The 23,625-nt window shown below is 33.3% G+C and overlaps 1 protein-coding gene across 11 annotated transcripts in view; it reads right to left on the bottom strand.

Moving 5' to 3' along the window:
• Positions 1-23,625, bottom strand: part of TFEC (transcription factor EC) — a 631,163-nt gene that overhangs the window by 88,001 nt on the left and 519,537 nt on the right. The window contains exon 1 of one of the 11 annotated variants that reach the window (XM_085006042.1): positions 19,508-19,611. The exons of the other annotated variants lie outside the window; for them this stretch is intronic. The gene's annotated coding sequence lies outside the window, so the exon portion shown is untranslated. Of the gene's footprint in view, positions 1-19,507; positions 19,612-23,625 lie in introns of those variants that run through there. 11 annotated transcript variants of the gene reach the window in all.

Here is a 23,625-nt window from a genome sequence, read left to right as displayed (position 1 = left end):
CTTCAAATTTTGAGTTTGGATTTTTTTCTGGGCTAGCCATATGTGGTAAGATATTTTCTCCTGATGCTGGTCAGTGGCAGTAAGCTGCAGGGCCATCAGTCATGTGATCACAAAAATAAACAATTGATACATTTCAGTACCATACTCAACAAATACCATGAGATATTCAACACTTTATTCTCAAATAGGCTTTAGGTGATTTTGCCCAATTATAAACTAGTGTAAGTGTTCTGAACACGTTAAGGTAGGCTATGATGTTTGGTAAGTTAAATGTATTAAATGTATTTTTGACTTGATATTTTCAACATACAATGAGTTTATTGGGACGTAACCCCATCTTAAGTTGAAGACGACCTATACATGTGCAGAGAGAGAAAGAGAAGATTAATATTTTCTATTAATAAGATTTTTAATTTCATTTGGGCTCAGAAGGGAGAGGCCAAATTACATTCACAAATCAGTGTTTGAAATATCTTTTCCTCCAGTTTTTATTGGGCACATAAAATAGAAATTACAAATGGAAAGCTCATTCTAATGTTATTTTTCTTTTACAATTGCATTTAAGTACTCCATTTTTATTTATTTTCTCTCCCCAGATTAAGAATCTATTGTAATGCCTAAACTGCACAGTGTTGTGAAGGTCAGCTTTGAGTTCCTAGACTAATGACACCAAATCTGGCAAGAATAAACATGCAGCTCCACATTCACAACACCCAGCCACCATGGACAATTAAAACCATCCTACTTTCAAAATCACATTCCCATTTGTACCTTTGCCATTTGGGACTCATCTAATATGGGTTAACCCATATTTGCCAGAATCTCTGCATGGCTTCCACGTTTGTAAGAATTTTGAGTTTAGTGCCAAATGGTAAAGAATTAACATTGGATTATTCACTTTTATTTTGTCAGAGTTTAATTGTTAAGATAAATTAAATATACTGCCTTGGCTTAGGAAATTTAAAACGTATCATTATTATTAGGTAAAGGTTTCCCTCAGGAGAATGTTAATACTTAATTTCTCAGGGTACTTAGTTCATGTAGCTTGAGTATTTCTCTCCTGTCACTGAAATGAGAAGGCTCTGTTAAATACACCGAAACGTTTCTGGAAACATAAATAACTAGGTATGTCTAGACTAGCATGTAAACATAAAGATTACACTGGGTGTAAGCTATGTGAGTTGCCTTATCTTTCACTCTAACATCTATATTTATTACATTCCCCATATGGTAAGGTTTCTTTGCATTTTGCTATCAACTAGTGAGGAAAAAGTAGAGAAGCATTAAAAATATATATTATATATATCTCTTACTAATATATATATGTGTGTGTGCACATGTATGTATATAATAGATATATGTTATGTGCCAAAGTGCTAGAGAAGGTAGGCTAAGTATTACAAAATATAAGCAAAACTCTATTCAGATATGAGTTGTAGATTGAGGTAATTTGAGGCACATGTGTTACATGCCATGCACTGTACTAGGTGCTTTCACATGAATATGGAATGCAGTGATTTAACACATTTTTAAAAGGCAACATACTTCAGAAATTATAAAGTTAGAAGATTGGAAAATTCAACCCCATAAAAATCTTAACCTGGTAGGTGGCAGTGGCCATGCTGGTATATCTGAAAATCTATGACAAGTAATGGTGTGCTCAGAAGAGATTCTTTTCTGCTGTGTATGGATCTCGCTAATCATATAGAAAACTATACTGCATTTTCTACTTTCAACTCAAAGCAAGCAGAGCTGAGCTTTGAAAAATCCAGGGATTTCTCAGGTTTTATGCTCCCTGTGTTGGATGATAGATCTAAAACAAAGAACACACACACAGGTAAATAATATGGCTGTTGGTGACTCTGATGCCTCAGGCAGGACTTCATAATCAGCCAGTTCTGGAAACAAGGAGCAAGAGATGCATCTCTCACACCATATGCAGACATACAGCTATTCATCTGCTGGCAACCTGATGTAAAGCTATAGATCAGGAAACACAGAAACACAACAGGTGTGACAAGGAAGGAACATTAGTGAAAGTAGTGCCTAGTAAGCTTAATTTTAAGGAAAAGAAAATACAGATAAAAGTATCAGACACAATAGTTAGATTTTAGATGTCTATACAATCAATACACAGAATATAGGTAGCAAAGTTAAAATGACATTTTAGTGCAACGAGATGGATGCAATCCCACAAGTACCACTGAAAGATAACTGAATGGCATATTCTTCTAGACTAGTCACAGAAGAACATGCATGCTTGGCTTTTAAAAACATATGATATACATATGCATTGTGGAATGATTACCACAATCAAAAAAGTTAGCACATCTATCACCTCACATAGTTAGCTTTTTTTTTTTAATGCCAAGAACATTTAATCTACATTCAGCAACTTTCAAGTATATAATAACGTATTATTAACCATAGTCCATTTGTAGTTAAAATGGACAAATATAAGTTCATTATTAATTTGTTAATAGTTCATCCCTACAGGAATATCAAACCCAACTATGGACATAATAAATAATCTACAGCAGCTTTTTTTTTTTTTTTTTTTTTGCTTTTTAGAGCCACACCCTCGGCATGTGGAGGTTCCCAGACTAGGGATCTAATCAGAGCTACAGCTGCCGGCCTACACCAAAGCCACAGCAATGCAGAATCCAAGCAGCATCTGCGACCTACACCACAGCTCAAGGCAACACTGGATCTTTGACCCACTGAGCGAGGCTAGGGATCGAACTGGCAACTTCATGGTTCCTAGTTGGATTCGTTTCTGCTGTGCCACAACAGGAACTCCTACAGCAGCTTTTTAGTAAATGTAATTGCCACAAAATGATTTGAAAGCTAGAACTAAATATTGAAAAAGAAAATCATCCATGCCTGAATCCAACAGAATGCAGGACTCATTCAGAAGTCAGGCAGTGATGACTGGAAAAATGAATAAGAATAAGTCAATATCTAGGTCAATATGATCCTTCTGCTTCTAAATTCCATTAATAAATCTCATTAATTCAATGGAAAAAACAGCTGAATAAAGCTCAAAATTATAAATTTGAATAACATATTTTGGGCTTCTCTTAAACCTAATGGCTCATATTTTCCAGAAATAGAAAATAAAGTTCCCTTACATTGAGAGGGCTATAATATGTGATCATGTATATATATACTTTTGTTGCAAAAAACTTCGATCTTTTTACTCGTTAACTCCGACTGCCTTGACTTCTCATGTTTATGCAAAACAGATTTTTGGAGAAAAAAAAGAAAGGTACTGTAACATCAGAGGAAATCATCAAAGAACTAGTGGCAACATCTTAAGGCTTTTATCAAAGTAGTGAGGGAATGCATTAAAGCAACAATATCTGAAGCTTATATGTGATGGGACTACTAAATTTAATAGTATATCTTACGAACATATGTGGATATAATGACTTTTCGGTAAGAATACCTCATTCTGAAGGACTTTTTTTCTGAGTAAGAGAACATTAGTCTCTCAAGACAACTCAGAAAAAAAAAAAATCTACCAATATTTCATTAATAATAGATGGCTCACACTCTACAAACAGAGGACCAAAGTTTTTGAAAAACTATGTGCACTATAAAGTTATACAAAGGGGAATGAGCTTATGAATGGAAAAAGTCATTTAAAAATCCTTCATCAGATTCCTAAGAGAAAATGGTGGGCTAAAGCATGAATTGTTAAAACTGAGTCATAATACATAAGGATTGAAGTAAAAATAAGGGACTCTCACCTAGCAAATCTTGCTAAACAAACTACGATTAAATTTTAGATTTTCTATTTACATTTATAAAAGTGGGTCAAAAAGTGGTGCAGCATGGTGTCTTTCTTTCTTTCTTTCTTTTTTAGGGCCACACCTGAGACATATGAAGGTTCCCAGGCTGGGGTTCGAATTGGAGCTATAGCTGCTGGCCTACACCATGGCCACAGCAACATGGGATCTGAACCATGCCTGTGACCTACACCACAGCTCATGGCAACACCAGATCCTTAACCCATTGAGCAAGGCCAGGGATCAAACCTGTATCTTGGATGCTAGTCAGATTCGTTTCCACTGAGTCATGACAGGAACTCCAAAAAACAAACCATTTCTATTTTTCAAAGAAAAGGTATTAAAAACAGTAGTTTTACCTGCAAGTAATAGTTAAGAACAAAAAGGAAAGGAAATCCGTACAAAAATGCGTCTTAGTATTTACCAGAGTATGATCATTTAATATGCTGTTCGTAAGAAAGGACATGAGAGATCACCAATGGGTTTACTCATACCCTGACAAAGCCAAAGTCAACTTCTTATACATATTCAGTCTACTTGGGGGCCAAAAATTGAACTAAACACTATTGAGTTCTTTGATAAGTGATTATGGGTAGGAATAATGATACTGGGAAGAAGACTCCTCTGGGGGCTGAGGGGGGCCTTCCTATGAAACAAACTACAAAGCCATAGTATTCAATCTGGGGACTCTCAGCCATCACATAATACTTATTTCCTCAAAAATAAAAAAGGTAATCTATAGTCTCTAAAAGCATATCATTTAAACTTATGGCAGAATTAGAATCTAAGTCTTTCCATGTGAACAATGTTAAATTTTACTCAGAAGTTGTAAACTTGGGCCTCTGAACATTTAACAAGGAAGTGATTTGTCCCAAGAAGACAGGAGTGGGATTCATTAAATATTCTAAAGTTCTTCTCATGATGGGCTATCACACAGGAAAATAATGTTACTACCCTCTAACTGATACTTTAAGGTATTTGTACAAAATCTAATAAATGAGAATAGGCATTTGCTTTTAATATAGTACTAATTGTATAGCTCTTGATATTCGAAATAAGAGATTTGTGACATGTTTTAAACAAAAAATTTAAATTTTTTGGCATTTTTTTTCCTTTCACAGTGTTATAGTCATCAAGAATAGATGTGACTAACTTACACTTATTTTGTTACAAAATCTTATCAAAATGTAAGTTTATTTTCATCTGGCTACTATATCAGCAAAATGTCCTTCAATTCCTTTAGTGTTTGTTTTCCTAGTTTTCTGTTTTTGTTTTGGGAAGCATATTTAAGGGTCTAAATGTCACATAATAAAATGAATCATTGGTTCCCGGTAAATAGCCAGATGCTAAGTGTTATTCTCTTCTTCATTATTTTGACTACATACACCTGAACGTCAGGTAACTGACTCAGGCTCTCAGTCTCAGACTCAGAGGCAAGTTCCACTTGGACCCTGCCTATACAAGACTCAACTGGGACAAGTTACACCCCTGAAGAGGTTTCTGTTTTCCAAATTAGTTTCCACTGAGCAGCACTGTCTACTTCAGTGGAAGGAAGACAAATTTGATTTTATTAGTTATATAAGGAATTGCATGAGCAAATTAGCACCCTGTATTCAATGTACCCCAGTGTTGGTGAAGTACTGCCTAAAATCTGGCCAGATCCTTAAGCCAAACAAGTATCAAAAAGAAAAGAAAACAGGCTATTTATGTGAAAAGTATCTTTTCCTTGTTTCATACCATAAATTCAAAGAGGGGAGTTCCCGTCGTGGCGCAGTGGTTAACGAATCCGACTAGGAACCATGAGGTTGCGGGTTCGGTCCCTGCCCTTGCTCAGTGGGTTAATGATCTGGCGTTGCTGTGAGCTGTGGTGTAGGTTGCAGACGCGGCTCGGATCCTGCGTTGCTGTGGCTCTGGCATAGGCCGGTGGCTACAGCTCCGATTCAACCCCTAGCCTGGGAACCTCCATATGCCGCGGGAGCAGCCCAAGAAATAGCAACAACAACAACAACAACAACAACAAAAAAGACAAAAGACAAAAAAAAACAAACAAACAAACAAAAAAAAAATTCAAAGAGGGCAGCGACTTTTCAGCTTACTCGCCGTCATACCCCACTACAAAACTTTGTGCACAACATATGATTAGTTCTTAATTGCTCTCTGTGGAATGGAACTGACAGGATTTTATATTGATTATATTCCCCACACTTTAAATGCAGCCAAATTCATCCATTTTTGTTTCAGAAACATGTATATTCAAAAGAAAATGGCAAAGATCTGGGGCAAAATCAGACTGTAATTTTGAAGTTGTGAAAAACTATACACATATGCATAGACCATAAATACCTGCAAGAGAAATGAGCTATAACACAATCCTTCAAATTTTTGCCTTGGAACCTTCTCGTGAAGAAGACCACTTTATTACAAAGGAAACAAAAGTAGTGAACACTTATAAAGCACTTGTAATATCTTAGTAACTACACTAACATATGTAAAAATGTTGAAAAATCCTGTGAGGAGGTATTATAGTCCCTATACTACGAATGAGAAAACCGAGGCTTAGCGTTCAAGTAAGTCAACAAAGTCATACTAGAGACAAAATTCAAGCTCAGAAAGTGTGGCTCAAGGTGAATTTTTTTTTTTTTAATTGAGACATAGTTGATGCACAATATTGTATCAGTTTCAGATGTACAACACAGTGATTCAGTTTTTTTTGTTTTGTTTTGTTTTGTCTTTTTTGCTATTTCTTGGGCCGCTCCCACAGCATATGGAGGTTCCCAGGCTAGGGGTCGAATCAGAGCTGTAGCCACCGGCCTATGCCAGAGCCACAGCAACGCAGGATCCGAGCCACATCTGCGACCTACACCACAGCTCACGGCAACGCCGGATCGTTAACCCACTGAGCAAGGGCAGGGACCGAACCCGCAACCTCATGGTTCCTAGTCGGATTCGTTAACCACTGCGACATGACGGGAACTCCAGGGTGAATTTTTAACATTACACAACATCACTACTAAGTGATGAGATTCTTTGAGTATCTCAAATGAAACTCATATAAACATCCCTAAGGGAATTACTTTTCTACAGAACTGGAGTAAACAGCGTATTTTGTTTTCATACACATCTGATGACATTTAAGTCCATGGTATTTTATATTCAGGTGCATGTGTTTCTAGATTTATCTATACTTGTAGCCTGGAAGAAGAGGAACAGAAAAAGGAGCAGTATTAACAATAGTGAAAATAGCTGCAACCATTTATTGAATATTTACTATATACCAGACACTGTGGTCAGCACTTTTAAAGCATTATTGGTTTAATTCTGTCCTAATATTTTGATAGTGATACTATTTGCCTCATCTACTTTTTCCAAGTTATAAAACTAGAGATTGGATAAATTAACTTTTTGGTACAGCAGGTGCTCTCTGGACTCATGCAAAAGATGTAAGGTGTGAGAGGAAGAGAGAGCCAAGCGCTTTGTCTCGAGGAAGTGTAAGGCTGGAGCTGCCACTTCCTGAGATGAGATAATATTCTGGAGTCAGCAGCCTCGTTTTTTAATGTGTTAACTTTGAAATTAGATATGTAAATGCAAACATACAGGAAGGGAGGAGATGTAGTGCGCAAATTGGGGGCTGGTCAAGGTAGGGGCAGGAGAATCCATTCAGAGTGAATGGAGGGAAGCCAAAGGATGGATGGAGTCAAAGAGAAACACGGTTGTGAGAGTTTCTGGAACAGCTCACATTTCCTCAGTGAAGTAGAAGGTAACAATGAGGAGAGGCATTCAAGGTTGGTGAGAAAGAAGAGGTGTGAAACAGAGAGGGAAAGAATCTTGGATGTGTAGTCGGATTTCTGGGCAGCCAATCCGAAGTTCACAAGTATTGATTTAAAGTGAAACCAGTCAGCCTGTTTCTTTTGGGTTTTTTCTCTCTACTTTATATGTTCATGTACAGTTGGATGTGAATAGGATTGAAGTTTTTACCAGACAAGAAAAATGAAGGAAGATACAGACAAAAATTTGAGGGTGTGAAAAAGAGCATTTTTAATGTTGCCAATGGTAATAATGTTAATGATGGTAATGATAGCAAAAGCTAAACTTAAAGTACATACTTTGTACCTGGAGGGAACTGGTCTAGGTATCTTATATAAATTATTTATTCTTCACAATAGTCTTATATGGCATGTTTAACTCTTAGTACTGCCATTTTATAGATGAGTAAACTGAGGCAGAATAAATTGTTGAAAGTTATAGATAGTAAATGGTGAAGGTAGGATTTAGCCCTTTAATTCCAGGTAGTCTGGTTCCATATAACAATAATTCTATGTTGCAATGAACAAATGTGGAATCTATCAAATAAGGAGAGGAATAAAGAACATGAAGAATGAGGGTAAATGGGGGAAGGATTAAAGGATTGTAGGGTCCAGTGGAGTAAAAAAGAACGCTAGAGCTATGGATCTTCAACAGTGTACGATTTTTTTTAAAAAAGTGTCAGTTGGAGAGTGAAACTCTTGGACTTAAGGATTATAAAGGAAGTGCATATATTTGGAATGATGAAGTCTAGAATATAACCATGAAAAAGAGTGGTTAACATAATGGAGTAAGATTACTGGAGGAGAAGAGATTAAGAAAGTCAGAGGCCAAAGTATTAGAGAAACTATCTCCAGAGAAATTGAAACACCAAGATAGAGCAATCTGAGAAGAGAATGACAGCTTCCGGGCCTAAATGTTCGGAGAATAAAGGGGATTGACACTCGAATGGTGATGGATGGATAGGGTTGCCAGATTTAGCAAATAAAAATGAGACAGCTATATTTTAATTTCAGATAAAAATAAATACATTTCTTTAACTATGTCTAAATATTGTGTGGGACATACAAATGCAAAAATAATAATAATAATAATAATAATAATAATAATAATAATGTGTTATTATCCTGAAACTGAAGTGCAGAGATCTTTTATCTGGAAACTCTATTAATGGAGCCAGCATCTGAATTCAGATTTTTCAAACTCACAGATACAGCTCCTAAACTTGATATATTTTTATTGCTAGTATTAATTTAAGCAAATAAAGTAATGAATAAATTTTATCAAGCCGAATTTATACTCCTGGCTTGCTAAATTAGAGTAAATGCATTTCATGATCTTACAGTATGAATACATAAATGCATATGGCATTTTATGAAAGCAAAAGCATTTTGAAAGCATAAACTGTGATCTTAAGTTTTTATCACTAGTTATATGTGTAGTAAGATATCAATGGGAAGGCTCCCTGATCATCCTTGTTGTTAATATAGTTTAGTGAATAAGTCCAATTATAATGACAGGAAAATAGCTATGCATTATCACAAATTATCTTTCATCTTTGACATAAATGGGAAAAGATTCCTCTCAGTAATTCCATAGTTATATTTAAAACAATTTAGCATTGTGTTTGAAGTTATGCTTTTAAAAGCAATGGGCCCCATAGTTTGGAATCAATGCTATTAGTAATGTCTGTCACGTAAATGTGGTTTTTTTTTTTTGCTTTTTCCAATGCTATTTCATGCTATCTCATCTTTCATTTAAATTCTTTTTTAGTTATTTAGAGAAAATCAAGAAATACGTAAAAATGTATATAAAAGAAGAATAGAAACCTAAATTCAAAATAAGTTAAATATACAAATATTTTCTGATATTACTTACATAGTGATTTTATAATTTACTAGGAGTCTTTTAGTGTTTTCATATTATGGGCTTTTCTTGAAAAATATATAAGTAATATAAGGAATATACATGGGTTGTATACTGCAAAAATGTAATAATATTTTATAAAAATAAGATTAAAATATTTAAAGAGGTTTAAATGTTGATTTTTCAAAAAAATTTTACTTATTCCAATGATTTCACAAGCCTTTGGAGACAATACTATAATAATCTCTTTTTATAGTAATAATCTCTTTTTTAGCAAGTAAGACAATCAAGAATAAACAGAAAACTTAAATCAAGATGCACTAATCAATGGCAAGTTTCATTCAAGGACCAGATACTCTTATTATTATTCCTGTAATCTTTTTACTCCAATAACCTACCCCCTCAGATGCTCCTATTTGATATACCATATTGTTTCTATTTTTATTGATATTATAATTAGCAGCTATTACAGATCAATTAATAATGATTGCTAGCATATTTCTGAAATCTCATTAAAACCCTATTAAAAATATTAAGAAAGAATAATTTCTTTGTTACTACTGCTGACAAACACAGAGCAAGGAGGGCCAAATTTACCCTCCTTATGAAAACAACCCAAAAAAAAGACAAAATATTATTTGAAACATGAGCTTTCGAGAAACTGGACATGAATCAATAAAAGAGAATGACTCCTGAGAGACAAGAAACATTCAGGAGAAAGAATGAGCTCAATGATTTCCATAGCTTACTGCCATAAGAGACTTTGAGGCAGTGATATACAGTAAGTTAACTCAAATTGAAACTGACAAACTATCAGTGGAGATCTGAAAATGCAGGGAGACCAAGGTGGCTAGAGTTCTTAATATTACTGGGGAGGAAAGAGCTGCACAGAGAGAAATTCCAGATACCTGTAGGCGTCTCTCTCAAAGCAGTCAGCTAAGTACTGATTAAAGCATTCATGTAGGAAAATACCCTAAACCAGAAAAAAGAACCACCTGAAATGATTAGAGGTAAATGATGAGAACCATTGTGAAAAGCATATGACTCACAGGCATGGGGTACAGAACACAGAAGGATCTTGCCAGAATTATGGGATAATTATAGCCCTGGATCTAGCACCGCTTTGGTCCCATCTAAAAACATAATCATCAAAACTCCAACTCTTTCCAAGTAACTAAATTGTGTCCCAGAACAAAGTTAAAAATATTTATAAGAATACAAAAATATCTGGTATCCAGTAAGGTAAAATTCACAATGTCAGACATACAATTAAAAAAAAAAAAAAAACTATCAAATATGAAAGAAAAAAAAAAAGGGAAAATGCAACCCAAAATGAGGATTAAAAAAAAATCAGCTCATCAATTAAACAATAAAGACTGACACAGGGAGTTCCCGTCGTGGCGCAGTGGTTAACGAATCCAACTAGGAACCATGAGGTTGAGGGTTCGATCCCTGGCCTTGCTCAGTGGGTTAACGATCTGGCATTGCTGTGAGCTGTGGTGTAGGTCGCAGACACGGCTCGGATCCTGCGTTGCTGTGGCTCTGGTGTAGGCCGGTAGTTACAGCTCCGATTCGACCCCTAGCCTGGGAACCTCCCATATGCTGCAGGAGCGGCCCAAGAAATGGCAAAAAAGACAAAAAAAAAAGACTGACACAGATGTTAGAATTAGAAGATGACACTAAAACATTACAACTGTATTGCATATGTTTGAAAATTTATGTAAAGACATATGAGATAAAAAAGACTCAAGTTGAACTATGTATAAAAACTACAGTGTGTGAGATGCAATGTATGCTAGATGGGAAAAACAGTAGATTGGATAATGCTGCAAAAAAAAAAATTAAGTTCATAACAAAATGAACAAGCCAAATGCAAGAGACAGTGAAATAAGAATAACAATAACAAAAAACAAAAGAGTGCCAGTTAGCTGCGGGACAATTTCTTGTACCCTAAAATATGTGTAATTATAGTTACCAGAGTTAGGAAAGAGAGAACAGAAAATAAATTTGGAAGAAATCATAGCCAAAAACCTCTCAAATATGGTACAAACTACAAACCTATATATCCAAGAAATACAAAGCCTTAAACATCATGGTAATTGTTCCAAGTCAATGATGAAGACAAAATCTAAAGTAGCTGGAGAAGAAAAACATGTTATGTACAGTGAAACAAAGATAAGGATGATGGCCAATTTCTGTCACTGAAGACAGTGAAACAGCATCATTAAGGTGCCAAAAATATAAAAATGGTAAACGCTAAATTTCTAAACTCAACCAAAACACCTTTTGAAAATGAAGATGAAATATTTTTCCTGACATATGAAAACTGAAAGCATTCAACATCAGCAGACCCATATTAAAAAAATATTATAGAAAGAAGAGAACAAGAAATAGTAATTTATGGGTACATATTTAACTTTTTTATTATTATTTAAATCTCTCAAAAATAATTGACTATTTATACTAAATTAATAACAATGTAATGTGAGGTTTATAATATAATATACCAATAAAATTAATGAAAAATAGCCAGAAGCAGGAAGAAAAGAAATTGAAGTATGCTATTGTAAGGATCTTAACTATACATAAAGAGGTATAATATCACTTGAGGGGACACTGTGTGAATTCAGAGACATAGATATAAATCCTAAAGTAATCAATGAAATGACTAAACAGTTATAGACAATAAGCCAATAAAGGAGATAAAATGGAATCATAAACAGTATTTGTTTAATTTGAATAATCCAAAAGGAGACAGAGAAAGAGGAAAGAGGGACAAGGAATAGTTGGAAAAAAATAGAAAACAATAATAAGACAGTAGTTTTAAACTACTGAAATTACTTATCACATTGAATGTAAATGGTCCTATTATTAAAAGTCAAAGATTCTAAGACTGTATTTTTTAAAAAAGCAAGACTCAACTATAGACTTCTTATAAGAAATGTCCTTTAAGTGTACAGTAATAAATAGTTTTAAGGAGAAAGGATGAAAAAAGCTATACTATTCTTATACTAATATTAAAATAAAATTTGAATGACTGTATTACATCAGTTAAATAAGTTTCTCAGCAATAAAGTCATTTCACAATAATGAAGCAGTCAATTCATTTAAAGCAACATAATGATTTTAAACAGTCATGTACTCAATAACAAAACTTCAACATAAATAGACTAAAAACTGATGGAGCTACAATAAGAAATAAAAAATTTACAATTTTATTCAGAAATTTTAATAATCCTCTTTTAATAATGGAAGACAGAAAAACAGTAAGAATATAGAAAGTGTGAACATTATCAACCAATTTGTCCTAATTGATATTTCCAGAAATTTCTACTCAGCAACAACAAACACACATGGTTTTTATGTGAATATGGGAAATTTATCAAGATAATATATTACGGACAATAAAAAATATTAATAAATGTAATAGAAATCATGTCATACAAAATATGTTCTCTATAAAGTGTAGCTAAATTGAAAATCAAAACAGAAAGATTTCTGGAAAATCACAAAATATTTGGAACAAAAATAATATGCTTCTAAATAACTCAGGATCAAAAAAGAAATCAAAAGGGAAAATAGAAAGTATTTTGAAATGAATAAAAATAAAAACAAAACTATGTGAGCTAAAAAATAAATAGGATGCTGATGAATCAGTACTTAAGGATGTAAGTGACTATATTAAAAAAGAAGGTCCTATATCAAATCTCATAAGAAACTAGAAAAAGAAAACAAATTACAAAGTAAGTTAAAAAAAAGAAAATTATAACGATCAGAGCGAAAATTAATAAAGTTAAAAATAAGGAAAATCAATGAAACCAAAAGCTAGTTCTTTGAGACAATCAATAAAATTAACAAAACTCTAGCCATATTGATCAGAAAAGAGAGAGTACAAATCATTCAATAAGAATGAAAGAGATAATATCACTACAGATGCTACAGCATTTTGAAAAGATGATCAGCATTTGTTGCAAGTAACTCTATGCCAAAAGAAAAAGCTTAAAATTAAAAAAAATAAATAAATGGACTAATTTGTTAAAGGCACAAACAAGATTTTAAGAAATGGATAACCTGAACAACCTATACATATTTTAAAAATAGAATATGAATTTAAAAAGTCTTACCAAGAGGAAAACTCCAAAATCAAGTAGCTTGCCTGATGAATTGTACTAAACTTTAAAGAATAAAATGATATCAATTCTACACAGACTTTTCTAAAAATCTGAAAAGATAGGACTCCTTTCCCACTCATTCAAAGAAGTTAGTATTACCTTGAAGCAAAACCAGATGTTACAAAACAAGAAACCTACAAATCAGTATTCTTTGTGAACATAAATGCAGGAATTTTTAACAAAGATTTTGAAAAGATAATCCAATAATGTATCAAGTGGAAAAAATAATCATTACCAAAAAAAAAAAAAAAAAGAGTTTCTGTTACAATGCAGCAGAAACGAATCCAACTAGTATCAATGAGGAAGAGTGTTCCATCCCTGGCCTTGATTAGTGGGTCAGGGGTCCATTCCCACCTCTGATCCCAGTGTTTGCTGTGGTTGTGGCTCTAATTCAACCCCTCACCTGGGAACTTCCATATGACATAAGTACAGCCCTAAAAAGAAAAAAAAAAAAAAAAGGCAACCTGAGGAAGAAGATGCCCTGTTTACATAACACATCCTGATGACCCTGGTGGCTCTTTGGTCCGTATTGAGGAAATTAAATTACCCATCTTCCATAACCAGTTACCATTAAAACATTTAAATCACTTAATCAATCCCCTTATTCTGATTCCAGGCCCACCAAAAATCTATAAAATTCATATGCACTCATTAGGGGACACAAGTATATAGCACCTTTTGTAGTTGCATTTCTCACTGAAAATTAATACAATTTATAATATTTCTTTAGGTCTAAGTTAAAGCAGATTTCTCACTAAAAGATTAGTCAACATTTTATATGCTAGAAATAAGAATTTCTTTAAAATTTGTAATTCTGGGTTAAGGGAGATGAAATAGGAGGTCATGCTTTTAAAACTGTCAGAGAATATGTGCATAAGAAAAATATAAAGAGCAGCACAAATTCTAATTTTTAAATATTAAAGAATATATTTGAGAATTTTTTTTTTTTTCTGAGTTATCATGAGCCTAGGAAAAGTTTAAAATGCTTGAGAGCTTTGAACTTAACTGGGGAAGTGTTAAACTGCTTTAGATAAAGCAAGTTAGCTAAATAGTAAATCTTTTGTGTGATGTTTAAAAAAAAACACTTACAAATTTTTTAAAAATATCTGAAACTGAATATATAACATGGATTATGTCTATTGTGTAAGCCTCTTTAGAAAGCTGAATAATACCCTAGTAGTCTTGAGAAGATAATGCAATTTACAATTTACTAAATTATTCCTTAAATACAGTTTCCACAGTAGAAATTTATGACCAATGAAGTCAACAATTTATGTAAAGACCACAATTTGTCTTGGCCAAAAGGTGATTTCAAGTGAAATATTGAGAGTTTATCATTCTCTCACCTAAGAATTATTGTTTTTAAGGAAAAAATTACATGATATAATGAGCTTTGAGATCAGTTTATATAAAATGTAAAATATATTTTAAGTGAATATTCAATTCTGATTTGTCTACTAACATTTCTTAGGTTCTAATTATTATTCTAACATGGAGTCTCATAAAAGGGAGTGTTAAAAGGATTTTGAGAACAACTCCCCTAGCACAGAAGGATAAGGCCATGAAACAAGAGGCAGGACCTGGGGAAAAATAAGCTTTACCGTTCATAGCTTATATAACTCAGGACTGCCTATTTTCCACAAACTTTGATTTACTCATTTCAGATAATCAGGCAAGACATATTTTTCATGAATATTTCTATGTATAAGGCAAAGATGAATGACGATTTTTCAAGTGCTAATTTGAGAATGTCTGTAATGCCTCTGATTTCAGCAAAAACATAATGGCACCTTGAGTGAGATGCTGACCATTCCTAACTCTGGATTGCGGAGCAGAAGGCAAAATAAGAAATGAGGACCTCAAGAAATATGCAGTAAATCCATCAAGAACTTTGGATATTCATGACTACGGGCATTCTTGCTTGACTGATTTTCACATTATATTGCTTAGACCAGAGCAATTATGGCAATTAATAACAGGGCAATTAATGGCAATTGCCTTATCTCAATTTCTTTAAGTGTTGACACATACTTCTGCTTTCCTTGATCATGCATTTATTTCTTAATTAAACAAATATTTATGAAGGTTTACTATGTACTAATTGTAGCTGTTATTCCCAAAGTCATACATAAATAATCCATCTTTAGTCAAAAGGGACTGTGTCCTTCACTGAAGTCTTTCTTCTACTAATACCACATTCCTCCTCCACCTGTTAATGTGTTTGGACATTAACCAACAGCATTCAGTGCTGTCAGGTGGCTCATTGGGAAATTAAATTCCCTGAGGGAAGAGCAAAAGGGAGGAGCTCTCCTCTCATTTCTATCCTAAAGTGAAATATTGATGTCACCTAACCCCTTCCTTCAACAAACATCTTGACCTAGAATTTGCTCACTGTTTTCTCCTCTCAAAAGTCCTACTCTATTTTACAATTTATCTATGATATTTTAAAAAGCATAAATCCATACAAATGTCCACTGTTTGAGAACATTTTTCTTGTTTGTTTTAAAGAGAATACTTAGTATCTCAAATGAATGTTCAGTTGGTAGAATTTCAAGGATGAAATCACATTTCAAGCAAGACAGAAGCAATAACTTTTTTATATTTTGAGGCTGGGAGACTTGGAGGTCTCTGCTTCCTTTACATTGTGTAAAAGGATGATTACTTCTTTTTCCTATAAGCCTAGCTCTGATCTCCCTAAACCAGGGTAAATAACTATTTCAACATTGCTAAGCCTGGAAATAGTTTAAGCATTACATTAAGTGCAATTTACAAACAAAGTTTCAGAGAATTTGACTCTAAAAACTAAAAGGGTAGGAGAGTAAATTGCAGGTGTGTAGTGTGGATGTATAAATCAATGGAAAGACAAAAACCTGGGAAACATACCATCTATGTCAAAGAAATAACTAAGCTGAGTCCCTGACACTAAAAAGCTCTAATATTCCAAACAATATAGTTATAGTTTTTGAATAATTTGACTAAAAATTTTTGGAATAATTAACAAGGTGGAAGAAAAGCTGATTTGTATATGAACAGATCATCTATGTAATAAAATTCTAATGATTATTTTCTACCAGAAAAGAATGTTTTGCCTTCACAAGTCTTAATAATAAATAATAAATCTAAAGGTAAAGGGCAAAAAAATATGTCCCAAAGTTATAAAGTAGCTGCAGAAAATCTATTAGATATATCTAGTTCTTTAATTTATATGCAGGCTATTTAACAAAAATCCACTTTCTCATTTTTATAATAACATTTATTTATTTATTTATGTTTGCTTTTTAAGGCTATACCCATGGCATGTGGAAGTTCCCAGGCTAGGAGTGGAATCAGAGCTGTAGCCAGCAGCCTACGCCACAGCCACAGCAGCATGGGATCTGAGCCACATTTGTGACCTATACCACAGCTCATGGCAAAGCCAGATCCATGACCCACTGAGCAAGGCCAGGGATTGAACTCACATCCTCATGGATACTAATCAGATTCATTTCCACTGCACCACAACAGGAATTCCATAATGTTTATGTTTTCCAAGGGTATTTCCAAGAATAGAATTCACTGCACCTTAACACATTGAAACAGCACAAATGAAGAACATGCAATGAAGAACACATCATGAAGAAATAACAGATATAAGAACACAACTTTTAGATAGTAGGAAAAACAGATACATATAATTCACTAAGATTCGTTAAATTTCTGGTTTGCCAACATTACATTTCTCCATGCTTGATTCTTAACTATGTTGAGTTCTCATGCAAAGAAAGAGCGATTATTTTTTAAATTCAATGAAATAGTACCTACAGGCACTCTAGAGAAGTTCAACAAAGTTGAAGTTGATTGTTTGAGGAAAAAAAGCCTGACAAAACAGATCTCTGGCGAAATGGATCAAAAGAATAGAGGAAACAAACACAATATAATGAATTAAAAGAGGGATATAACCACAGATAAACAAGAGACTAAAATGTAATTAGAGAATATTATAGATACTGATATGGCTCTGATCTTGAAAACAAAATTTACAAATCCCTAAAAATATGTCTCATCAGAATTGACTCAATAAGAAATAAAGAGCTTGAATAATCCTATGCACATATTTGATGCACACTTCTTGTTAATGAAAAAAATGTTGAAGAGGAAAAAGTTCAAAGACTATATTCTCTGAAATGCTGCTAGAGCCTCACTGGTAGGTTGATGAAATAATGGTCTGTTGTCACGATTCTTAACTATAATTTTAGATTGGCATGATTTATTCATGTAGGTTTTTAGTGAGCACTGCTGTTTTTTCAGATATGTCATAATTAATGCTTAATCCTACACCATTATGTGTTAAACAGTAGTTTAAAAATCTTTCCATTTCTCCCCTTATCACTGCCCCTGATTTAGTTGATGAGTTCAGGGTTTTTATATTATGTGTAAAATTATATATGTATATAACAAAAGCTTTCTAAATAGTCATTTGCCAAGCACAATTAATCTCTCTACCCATCAAATTAAAAGTATTTTTAGAAATTTACCTCAAATTACTGGTCTGGAGCAATTTTAATCTATCAAGATATTTAACCATTTTTAGCCTCCAGTGATGATGTATATATACTCTGATTTGCTCACATATGCTTCTTTAAGATAAATTATTTAAACATATACATATGCAAAATGATATTAAATTATTCATTAAATAATATGAAATATAAATATGCATACTACTTATTTTATATATACATAAATATATGCATATATATAAAGCAATCTAAAGGCATGCAAATGTGTGTGTGAGTATACAGCCATTTTCAAAATTTCCAAACAAGTCTAACCTTGCTAATTCTTAGTAAAACCTATAAAATTCAATGTGCTTTTTTGTATTAAAATGTCAAGTATATCCATGTATTGTTTCTTTGTCACCAAAGAATGAAAGAAAGAAGATTAATCCCTAAAGCAACCAAATGGATTATTTTGGTTGATTTATACAGATAACTCCTAACACGTATTTATTTGAAAATATGATTACTTTTAAATGTAATATTTATGAACAAATATTGAACAAGTAAATTCACTCAGATCATCCAATACAAAATTATAATGTTAGTTATTTTAGAGTTTTGGTACTTAAGAATCTCGTATTATACTCTCAGAAGTGAGTATCATTAGGTTATGAGTTAAACCTGAAGAAAACAAATATAAACCCATTGGAAATAAAAAGAAACACATTCAGTGTACATATTCTATTTGGCAATTGGTTAGAAATGTCACTTTTTAATATATATTACCATAAATATGAGTATCTAGTAGACTTAAATTGAAGTTTCAACAACAAAATTTTCTTTTAAAGTAATAATGTTCTACTATGACCAAATTATGGTGCATGCTTAGACATCTTTATTGTGTAGTTAAAAATCAAATTTAACAATATGGCTATCCATGTTTCTGTTAACAGACAAGCATCTAAAAATACATTTTCAAAAATATATTTGAAGAAATAACACCCTAAGAAGAGCATGACTGAACAAAAAAAATAAGGGCATAAACCCCCAAAGCAGCACATAGACACACACATAGTCACTAAAGTTGTGCACAATTAAATCAACTTAAAATATTCCTCTAAGCTATAAATCTGAACGTGATCTATATTCTCCATGCATAATGATTAAAGGAAAACAAGGCAAAGATTCAAATGATAAAGTATATTCACATACATATTTTAAACTATTTTATTTGATTGTTGTATAAGAAGAGGAATTCTTAAAATATGCTGATCAACAAGTTAATATTTTCACTATATTAAGTGATGCTAAAATAGACACCTTAATGAAAAGGAAAAACACAAAAAATGTTTAAAATATTACTTTCAAAGTTTAGAGATTCTCTGAAATTGAGGCTTACCCCAACAGCTATGACATAATGATATTCTATATATCAGGTGAAATTAATACAAGATGAGATGACTCTTTCATCACAGCAGGCAGACTAAAGTTAAAAAAAAAAGCCTGAATATGAATCAAGGTATTAGGCATTTAAAGGGCAACTCAAATATGTAGCAATACAGAAATATTTATCCTGAACTGAGATTTTAATAGACTATATAATCAAAGGTACATTTAAGAAATAACATTATTTTAAGAATAACTAATGAATTTGAAAAATATCCCTCCTTCCTTTACCTAAAATTGTACTTTATTAGATTTAAAGAGATTTCTTTAGTCTATTTATAATGATTGCTGTAATTATGTAAAGGGTTCAGTGAGAGAATTTCTGCAGCTGCCATATAATACATAAATCTCATTTAAAATAACTCTCCTATAAATGGTAATAACTTAATATTCTGATCTAAACATCTGCTTATAATGCCTCACTGTCTTTGATAATGTGCTTGATTTCTCAAGTTCAAATACCTCATATCAAAGCAGAAACCCATTTTCAATAATGTATGCCACCATTTTAAGTAAAACACACGGTATTACCTAAACTAGAAATTGTGTATTTTTCATAATAGAAGTACATACAGGATTCTATGAAATAAATTTATTTATTCTTCATTTCTTTCCCAAAGATTAGCCCTTATTCTGTTTTTATTGAAAATGCATAAATCCAAAAATACGGTTCAGCCACAAGCTCGTTTGTGTTTATAAAACTGATTAATCTTTATTTTATAGACATAAACAATGTACTTTAAATCTTATACTAAAAGATATATTCAGTATGGGATACTGAAGTATGGGATACACAAATAATGCTTTTGTAGTTGAGCCCAAACACTTCTCTTAAAAATACGTATTATTAAAAATAAAATTTGTTACAAAATGTTTAAGGAGCCTTATAATATTGTATATGTGTATCCATGGACAGCTAATTTTAAAAAAAATTTTAATTCCATCCTGTCAAAACCAAGTGTACATCTCAATAGAGGCAGAGAGAGCATCTGAAAAAGTTCAACAGAGTTTTGTGATAAAAACAAAACAAAACAAGCTGGTGGGAATGTAAACTGGTACAGCCACTATGGAGAACAGTTTGGAGATACCTTAGAAATCTATACATAGACCTTCCATATGACCCCACGATCCCACTCTTGGGCATCTATCCGGACAAAACTCTACTTAAAAGAGACACATGCACCCGCATGTTCATTGCAGCACTATTCACAATAGCCAGGACATGGAAACAACCCAAATGTCCATCGACAGATGATTGGATTCGGAAGAGGTGGTATATATACACAATGGAATACTACTCAGCCATTAAAAAGGATGACATCATGCCATTTGCAGCAACATGGATGGAGCTAGAGAATCTCATACTGAGTGACATGAGCCAGAAAGACAAAGACAAATACCATATGATATCACTTATAACTGGAATCTAATATCCAGCACAAATGAACATCTCCTCAGAAAAGAAAATCATGGACTTGGAGAAGAGACTTGTGGCTGCCTGATGGGAGGGGGAGGGAGTGGGAGGGATCGGGAGCTTGGGCTTATCAGACACAACCTAGAATAGATTTACAAGGAGATCCTGCTGAATAGCATTGAGAACTTTGTCTAGATACTCATGTTGCAACAGAAGAAAGGGTGGGGGAAAAAATGTAATTGTAATGTATACATGTAAGGATAACCTGACCCCCTTGCTGTACAGTGGGAAAATTTAAAAAATATATAAACAAAACAAAACAAAACAAAAAAACACTAGGAGTTCCCTCGTTGCTCAGTGGGTTAAGGATCTGGTGTTGTCACTGTTGTGGCTCTGGTTACTGTTACTACTATGGCGCAGGTTTGATTATAGCCTAGGAATTTCCCCATGCTGTTTTTTTGTTGTTTTTTTGTTTTTTGTTTTTTTTTCCCTTTTTTAACACTCAGCAAACTGGGAATAGCAGGGTGCTTCCTCAACTTGATGAAGGATATCTTTGAAAAAAAAAACATAGCTAAGCTAACAATTAATGCTAAAAGTCTGAAAGCTATCCCTTTAAGATCAGGAACAAGACAAGGATGTTGTACTACTTCTATTCAACATTATACTAGAGAGTCTAGCCAGAGCAATTAGACTAAATAAATAAATAAAAGGCATCCAGATTGGAAAAGAAAAAATTATCTTCATTTGCAAATGACATGATCTTGTACATAGACAATCCTAAGGAATACTGTAATACTATTAAAACTAGTAGATTCACCAAAGTTGCAGGATACAAGATCAATAAACAATAATTATATTTCTATAAACCACAATGAGCAATCCAAACAATGATATTGAGAAAACAGTATCATTTACAACTGCATCAAAAAGAATACAATACTTGGAAATAAATTTAATGAAAGTGTAACACTTTTATCCTAAAACTATAAAATATTGTTGAAAGAAAACAAAGACCTAAATATTTGAAGAGCTACCTCACGTGTATGGATAGGAATATTTAATTCTGTCTAGGATGAAATATGTACCAAAAATATCTACAGATTTAACAAAATCCTTATTAAAGTCCCTGTGTTTGTTACGCTGAATTGATAAACTGACCCTAAAATTCATTTGGAAATTTAATGAACTGAGGATAGCCAAAACAGATCTTAAAAAAGAATAATAAAGAATTTAGTTGGAAGACTTACTATCCTCAACTTCAAAACTTACAGGAAAGCTACAGTAATCAATACAATGTAATACTAGTTAAGGATAGACATAAATCAGTAGAATAGAATTGAAAATCCAGAAATAAGCCCTTACCTTTATGGCCAATTGATTTTCAACAAGGGTACTCAAAAATAAAATGGAAAAGAATAATCTTTTCAACAAATCATGCTGAGACAACAGGATAAAAATAATAAAGCTGAATCCTTTACTCACATGATACACTAAAAATGACTTAAAAGAAATCCTAGACCTTATAGGAGCTAAAACTATAAAATTATTAGAAAAAAACACAGAAAGAAATCTTTGTGTATTTGGGTTAACCAATGATTTCTTAGAGATGATCTTTAAAACACAAGTGATGAAAAAGAGTATATAAATTGACTTTCAAGGTTAAAAAGATTTGTACTTCTGGAGTTCCTGTCGTGGCTCAGTGGTTAGCGAATCCGACTAGGAACCCTGAGGTTGCGGGTTCGATCACTGGCCTTGCTCAGTGGGTTAAGGATCCGACGTTGCTGTGAGCTGTGGTGTAGGTTGCAGACGTGGCTCGGATCCCGCATTGCTGTGGCTCTGGCGTAGGCCAGCAGCTACAGCTCCGATTCAACTCCTAGCCTGGGAACCTCCATGTGCCGCGGGAGCGGCCCAAGAAATGGCAAAAAAAAAAAAGATTTGTACTTCTAAAGACATCATCAAGGGAGTTCCTGTCATGGCTCAGCGGGTAATGAACTGACTAGTATCCATGAGGATGTGGGTTGAATCCCTGGCCTTGCTCAGCGGGTTAGGGATCTGGTGTTGCTGTGAGTTGTGGTGTAGGCCACATATGTGGCTTGGATTCTGCATTGCTGTGGCTGTGTGTAGGCCAGCAGCTGTAACTCTGATTCAACCCCTAGCCTGGAATTTCCGTATGCCTCAGATACAGCCCTAAAAAGCAAAATAGGTAAATAAATAAAGACATCATAAAGAAAGTAAAAAACCACCCACATGAGAGAAAATATTTGAAAATCGTTTACTCACAGGGGCTTTTATCCAATATATGTAAAGAATTCTTACAACTCAATAATAAAAAAAATGGAGAGAACCCAATTTAAAAATGGGCAAAGAATCTGAATAGACATTTCTCCAAAGAAGATTTACAAATAGCCAATAAGCACATGAAAAAATGCTAAACATCTTTATTCATTAGGGAAATGTAAATCCAAACCACAACGACCTCACGCACACAGTAGGTTGACTATAACTAAAAGACAAATAATAAAAAGTATAGATGAGAAGGTGGAGAAACTGCAACTTTAATGCATTTCTGGTAGGAATGTAAAATTAATTGTGCAGTCATTTTGGAAAACAATTTGGCAGTTCTTTAAAATGTTAAACATAAATCTCCTATGTGATCA

Source organism: Sus scrofa, chromosome 18 (assembly GCF_054392235.1).
Source record: "Sus scrofa isolate SSC_HxYL_T2T_F1_AM1 chromosome 18, Sscrofa_HxYL_maternal_Yorkshire_Landrace_v2.0, whole genome shotgun sequence".
NCBI lineage: Eukaryota > Metazoa > Chordata > Mammalia > Artiodactyla > Suidae > Sus > Sus scrofa.
The sequence above is the reverse complement of the archived record's forward strand: the minus strand, read 5'-3'. Positions and strand labels throughout refer to the sequence as shown.